This window comes from Achroia grisella, unplaced genomic scaffold (assembly GCF_030625045.1).
Source record: "Achroia grisella isolate CSIRO2021 unplaced genomic scaffold, CSIRO_AGI_Agris_v1 utg3071, whole genome shotgun sequence".
NCBI classification, from domain to species: domain Eukaryota; kingdom Metazoa; phylum Arthropoda; class Insecta; order Lepidoptera; family Pyralidae; genus Achroia; species Achroia grisella.
Window position 1 is genome coordinate 906,144 of NW_026712790.1, and position 8,126 is coordinate 914,269.

Genomic DNA, 8,126 nt, shown 5'->3' on the forward strand with positions numbered 1-8,126 from the left:
TGGTAAATTCAATGCAACACATGCCTTGCCCACATCTCTGGCTATGTTTGAATTCGATGTGGCAGTACAGGAAGCGAACCTATCGTCATCTCTAAGATTAGTGTATTGAATGGTTTAATTAAAAATTAAATATTTTGATATTTGTAATAAAAAAGAAGTGGCAGAAAATGTGACGTCCTATCAACAGCACATGATGGAATTCTGTCCAAATAATAGAATGCGAGTTGTTGAAATAAATTGTGTAAAGTCTGAGGGAACTAATATTAAAATGGGTGTTCCTCAGGGCTCTATTCTAGGTCCTTTCTTGTTTTTAGTTTACTTAAATGATCTTTCTTATATGGTAGAAAAGATAGCTGACATAGTTCTGTTTGCTGATGATACTTCATTAGTATTCAAAGTCAATCGACATATTGATGATATGGACGAAGTAAAGAGTGCTCTCTCTTATGTTTTAAAATGGTTTACAGCTAATAACACGCTACTAAATGCAAATGCTTATTTAGTTATGGATTGGTCAAACTTAAAAGACTTGAATCTACGAGTACTAGTTTTAGCTACAAAAATAAAGTTTAAGTCATATATATTACTAGCTCTATATATTACTAGTCATATATATTACGAAACTGGGGTGGGTACCCCAGTTTCGTACGGGTGTACATGTATTATATATATAAACCTTCCTCTTGAATAACTCTATCTGTTCATTATTTATATTATTAACCGGGTCCTAAATACCTACGGTAAATACCTTTATTTGCCATAAAATTAGGTCGTTTTAAGACTATAGATATAGAATAATATAATATAGAATGTATATTAAACACGAAAGTTTAAAAACAACCACTCTATCTGTTAAAAGAACCGCTTCAAAATCCATGGCGTAGTTTTAAAGATTAAGCATACATAGGGACGGACAGACAGCGACAGCGACTTTGTTTTATACTATGATAATGATATCTGTTGCTGTGATAATGATGCTGTCTGAAATATAAAACAATAGAAAAGTTATGCGGCAGTTGTCGAGCCCTCGAGTCCAGCATCAGAAGGAGGAAGCCCCCACTCGAGGCGCGGTCGAGACTCCACCAAGTTTCAAGTCGCAGCCCGCTCCAAGGACGCGAATCAAACACTGAACTTGAGTAAGAGCGAACTGTCTACGACACGCTCCGAGGGACCCGACATCCGTGAGGGCAAATGTATTTCTCTTATAAAACTACTTTTATTTCAAGACTACGGACAATTTAAATCGTAGTAGAAATCTCTGCAGCTCAATTCTCGTATATTCAAATTCAAATTCAAAATCATTTATTCATGTAGGACATTTTAGCCGCTTAGGAACGTAATTTTTTTTATATTATAATTTTTTTCCCCACCCGTCCAGTTCGGTATATAGATCCAATTGAGAAGAACTGGCAGAAAACTCAATTTAATTACTTATATATATATTAAGTAATCATCTCTAGGGTCCATTTAACTACACATACGGGTGACACTGGTAAAACACTACACACTCCGATCGCGACGTCGATTCGACGAAAAATATTATATATATTGTTAAGCATTGTATTGTATATACCTTAGTATATTTTTAATAAATAATTTTATAATAATAATAATATTTCTGCACAATTCACACAGCGCCATGTAGTCCCATGCTACGTAGAGCTTCTTTTATGGGTACTGGAGAACTGATATAAAAACTAGATACTTTTTTTTTTGTGAATACATACATAATATATGTACACTAGCTTTTGCCCGCGGCTTCGCTCGCGTTAATTTATCCCCTTATTTGAGGTGGAATTTATAAAAATCCTTTCTTAGATGATGTCTACGTCATAGTAAATTTATGCATCCAAAGTCTCAGCCCGATCGGTTTAATATTGACAAACTTTCATACAAACTTTCATCCCCTATTTTATCCCCTTGGGGGTAGAATTAATCAAAATCCTTTCTTAATGGATGCCTATGTCATAACATCTACCTGTATGGCAAATTTCAGCCCGATCCGTCCAGTGGTTTGGGCTGTGCGTTGATAGATCACTATATCAGTCACCTTACTTATATATATATATATAGATAATAGGGGGGAAAGTGGATTGTTAGTAAAGTGGATTGGTTATCTTATTGCTAGGAATATACCATGTCAGGTTGACAGCCACTGGTGCCCCGCCAGCGTGAACCGTTAGCGCAGGCAGTGCACTCCATTATCATCCAAAAAAACCTATACATAGTAAACATACAGGCGATACAAACAATCATACTCATGACAAATGTTTACTGTGCGGGGAATCGAATCCGCGACCAACGGAACTAAAGCGGTGAGCTAAACCGCTAAGACCGTCAAAGTAACCAAATTTATGAAAACGAGTAGTTTTTCCAACAATCAAACATATCAAGTAGAGAGTTATCTATTACAGAAACTGTTAGTGTGTGGCAGCGGCACTTTTTCCGTAACTAAACAAAGGTACGACGTCCAGGTCAGTTACATTTAGCTAATTATAAAATTGCACAAGCTTGTGTAGTTCTAAGTGAATAAATAATTCTGTAGTCAAAGAATATATCATGTTAAGAATTAAAAAGAACAGTGTCCTCTAAAAATCAATGCATTATCCATTATTCACTTATGCGATAGAAACTTAGAGGAAATTCTGAATATCTTATTAATGATTAAGAGATTCTCGAACTCCATAGTACTTGAAAGACGTCTAAAATTAGGCGAATTGTTGTGAGAGGTAAATATCTTTATTTCCAACATATTTATTCAAGTTTATACCTAATTAAATATATTAATGATTTAAATTAAAAATCTAATAGAAAATAAAGTTCAGCACTATTCAGAAATATTGTCGGTGCAATATGAACGACGAACATCGGGCAAGACGTATGCACGCAGTGAAAGCTCTAAATCAGTGCCAGATGCATCTCTTATGTATAATATAATCAAATGACAATCTCAATTTTTTTTTTATTTTATTTAGAATCACCAACAATTATCACAATCACACAATTTTTTTTAATTAGATGTAACGAGTTATGTTCTAAATACACAATTATTCACAGATTGAATAAAATAAAAAATTACAATTATGTACAAAATGAAGGTGGATGACAGGGAGAAGACAAGCTGGTGCAGAAGATAATTATAATAATAAAGTCTTTTTCAGATATTAATTATTTTACATTTACAATTTTACATTTCCCATCGTATCTACATTTGTTTGCTAACAAGCAGCTATCAGAATAGAATAGAATAGAAAATCATTTATTCAAATAAACTTAATTTAAGCACTTTGGAATAGACAAAATATTTTTTAAAATCTATCGCTCATTCGAAAAGCTGTCTCATCACAAGAAGAATAAGCAAAAAACTTGTGTTGCTCTTTTAAACGATCCTTGTAAGTTCACATTTTACAAGTCGAAACGTGTGAATACAAACTACAACACTGCAGTGATGTTTTGTATAACTTTGTTTTTCCCTTTTACAACGTTTTTTTTATAGTTACGCCCTTATTTCCATAGACTGAAGGTCCATGTCTTTTTTGCAATTTTTTTTATTAATCCTCGAATAATATGCATTGTGGCGTCCCCCAGTTAATAATGTTTTTTTATTTATATATATATATTTTTATTTTATTTTATTTTTATAATACATTATATTATTATTAGTCAATTTCCTACGGGGAGCCAACGCTACTGATTAGTTACTGTATACATTTACCATATTTACATAAAAGTTATTATATTTATTATTACATTATTCAGTGGTTTTGTTCCTTTCTTATACTAGAATCCGTTTCAGCGCTCCATACATGTTTATTTATTTCTGTTTATTGATTTCGTTGCTATTTTTACAGCGAATTCAATGGAAGTGTCTGTTCTATTTTCTACTATTTCTGCCAGTTCTCTTATATCTTGTGTTTTATTTAGCCCCTGTTCTATATCATACCTTCTCTGACATACATTTGTCATTTAAGTAGGATGTGTGGAATATCCTCAGATTTCTCAGGTCACACACACAACTCGGTCTATCCTTGAGTTTGAATCTTTGGAGATACTGACCACCATGTCCAGTTAATATTTGTGTTGTTACTGAGTCCAGTTGTATTTTTTTTATGTTTTACATGCTCTTTTAGCGTCCGGGAAGAAAATTTTTGTTATTCTTCCGGTGTCCGAATTGGTATACCTGGATTGCCATTTCAGAACCGTTTCCTCCCGAATCTGCGTCCTTATATGACTTATTGCTAACCCTTTTACAACTTTACTTTCATTAAAAATCATTAAAAATTAAAAAAAAAAAAAAGTAATTCAATTGAGTTTCTTGCCAGTTCTTCTCAATTGGATCTATATACCGAACTGGACGGTAGGGAAAAAATATTATAATGTAAAAATTAGACGTTCATAAGCGGCTAAAATGTCCTACATGAATAAATGATTTTTGAATTTGAATTTGAATTTGAATTACATTAGAAACTGGGCGTAAAAGTTTGAAAATCTCCAGTTAGATTAAAATTTCTTTAAATAAGTGCTCTCTAGTAAAAGATTGGATAAATTTACCATTTGCAAGAACTTTCTAATTCAGTAATGTTCTGCTTGATTCCAAGTAATCATAAAAACTGAAGTACATCGCGGATGTTTTAAGCTGAAACATCAGAGGGCCGTCTCGTGTACGCTAACAGTCGTAAAGTGTGATGGTCCCACATTTGAATCCGGACTAATCATCGCGGAATTAGCGCAGAGCCGCGGAACACGCGCGGAAATGTACCATTTCTTTGGGCGAGTAATGCCGTGGAATGCGGCCTACAGAAACAGATTCGACTTAATACCGGGGGCTAGGGGGGGCTACCGGGGGCTAATAAGGGGATTGTTCGTAATGTGGACTCATGACCCCATTACTAACAATGTACCATGTCAGGTTGACCTCCACGCGGTTCCCCCTGGAAACCATCGTGATAAATTCCTGGTGAATTTGTCACAATGGGTTAACTGACCTCATGCTCATCTTATTATCCTCCACTGGTGCCCCGCCAGCGTAAACCGTTAGCGCAGGCGGGAACACCATCCCATTATCATCCATAAAAAAAAAATACTTGCTACCAACGATACAACGAAGGTCAGATTAGTTTTTGAATATTTAAAGATGAGATGTACAGATAGATTTTCTATAAAACTGTAAATGTTGTGTTTAACTAATATCCTATTATTTCCAGTACAAATAAATCTGTTTAAATCATTACATAATATAAAACAAAGTGGCTGTATTAATACTTACTTTGCTCGAGAGCACTCAAAACTGATGGTAGATTTAAGATATCATAAGAGGCTGTATGATAGACCTACATGAATATTTAGTTTTTTTTTATTCTTGCACTATTATTACGTAGTATAAAATAAAGTCGCTGTCGCTGTCTGTCCCTATGTATGCTTTAATCTTTAAAACTAAACAACGAATTTTGAAGCTGTTTTTTTTAAAAACATAGAGTGATTCTTGAATAGAGATGGGATTTTGCCCGGATAAAACCCCAATATGGGGAAAAATAGGGAAAAAACCCGGGGAAAATTCCCGAATGGGATAATATTCGGGCTTTTTCATATTTACCATATGTAACACGTAGGTAAATGTGTAGAATTATAGATACATATATATATATATCAAATAGTACGTACTATTTAAGTACTATTACTACTAGTTAGACGTAATCTAACGTTGTTTATTGTCATAATTCAATAAATACGTTGGGTTTTTTCCCACTGCCCATCCCTATTCTAGAGAAAGGTTTATATATATATATAATAGATGTACACCCGTGCGAAGCCGGGGCAAGTAGCTAGTATCTGATATATTTACATAGGTATTGTGTTTATTTAAATCAAGTTTATTTCTAACAACATACACGAGTGTCTCGCTCAGTCTCGCTCGGGATGTCACGCCACGTGAGCCACGAGTGTCGCGGCAAACACTATGACGGTAACTGTCAGTACTGTCGTATCCCGCTGTCGCAAACCACTTCAATTGTCAGCCAACGTACACGTAACAGCAACTTTCAGATATCACAAATGTTTGTATCAAACACAGAAGCTTTAGCGCTACCTTACTTCAGTAGTCTCGTCTGGCACGACGCGACATCACCATTGCAAGGCTAAATCCAGAATAGGAAATCAATTTTATAATGTTTATTTTTAAACTTTTGCGTTATGTGTTGAGTAATGTGTACTCACCACACATTATTAGTTACCAGCTACACGCCCCGGCTTCGCACGGGTGTACATGTATTATACACCTTCCTCTTGAATCACTCTATCTATTAAAAAAACCGCTTCAAAATGCGTTGCGTAGTTTTAAAGATTTAAACATACATAGGGACGGACAGACAGCGACAGCGACTTTGTGTTATACTATGTAATGATAATAATATCTCAGGACAATTCACACAGCGCCATCTAGTCCCAAGCTAAGCAAAGCTTGTGTTATAGGTACTAGGAACCTGACTGGTATATTTAGATACAGTTTTTGTAAATACATGTTTAATATAGGTAGTAAGGGGTCGGGGATTATTAGTAATGTGGACTAATGATCCCATTGCTAGCAATGTACCATGTCAGGTCGACCTCCACGTGGTACCCCCTGGAAACTATCGTGATAAATTTCCGGTAAATTTGTCACGATGTGCTAACTGACCTGACTTCATGCTCATCTTATCATCCTCCACTGGTGCCCCGCCAGCGTAAACCGTTAGCGCAGGCGGGTGCACCATTCCATTATCATCCACAAAAAAAAATATATAAGTACATAGAAAACGACGACTTCGGTGGTCTAGTCGGTCGCACACCGCTTTACTTTCCGATGGTCGCGGGTTCGATTCCTCAACATATATTCATGAATAAGATTGTTTGTGTCGGTCTGGTGTTTTCTATGTATAATATGTATATCTTTATGAAAAAAAATTTATACAGCAAGGGTGGGTTTTTTTAATCCCTCCCCCTTGGTGATGAGTGTTCAAAAGTACCCCCCTCCCGCACTCAACATCACGTGTATTTTTAGTACCTACAAAGAATCTTAAAATTTTTATAATTTCTGATTGATGATATATTTTGATTGGCATAAAATAAATACACGTGATGTGTTACTAGCCCCCCCCCCCCCCCCATCAGCCCTTGTGATATTTCGTGATTTTTTTTCTTTTTTCAACCCTCCAAATTTATGGGATGACCTCTTATTATTGTAGTTATATATATAATAGTAAACTTATATAAACCGTAAACATATTATTATTCCTGGAAGCACTTCGTCATTCAATTGACATTTCGACTGGTAACAGTTAACTGAAATGTCAACGCCATATCCTTATGTGAAGTTATTTTGGGAACATGTTAAGTATAAAAATTTTATGTCTATATATAGTAATATGTAACCTGTAAATAAAATTGGAGTGTCTGTTTGTAATATTGAAATACCCGTTTTTTACTACATGCATATGAATATTTATTTTATATTAATATTTATTTATTTAACGACTTCGGTGGTCTAGCGGTCTAGCACACCGCTTTACGTCCGATGGTCGCGGGTTCGATTCCTCGCACGGCACAAACATTTGTATTCATGAGTATGATTGTTTGTATCGGTCTGGGTGTTTTCTATGTATAATATGTATATATTTAAAAAAGTATGTCTATACTTGTATCAGTTATCTAGTACCCATAACACAAGCTTTAGTTAGCTTAACTTGGGACTAGATGGCGCTGTGTGAATTGTCCTGAGATTATTATTATTATTATTTATATTGTGTAATACCTTACGCAATTGCCATAAAACGAATTACTAACTTTAGTTAAACGACATTTAGGATTGCCACATATGTACTCGTATTTAATCTTACATCACAAGTACTCAGTCTTGTCCAGTCTAGTTTTAATCAGACATTTATCGTCCCGATCAGGTACAAATTGGGACGCGTCCCCAGAGCCCTGAAAATCGGGACGTCCCGCGCAAATCGGGACACCTGGCAACACTGGTGAGCCTATTGCCGCCACTCGGATTAATTTTTGGTATCGTAATCGGTGTTTTCTTCACTGGAAACAAAATTTTCTTCCTTGTCGATTCCTGAAGGCTGGTCGTGACCACCAGGAATGCT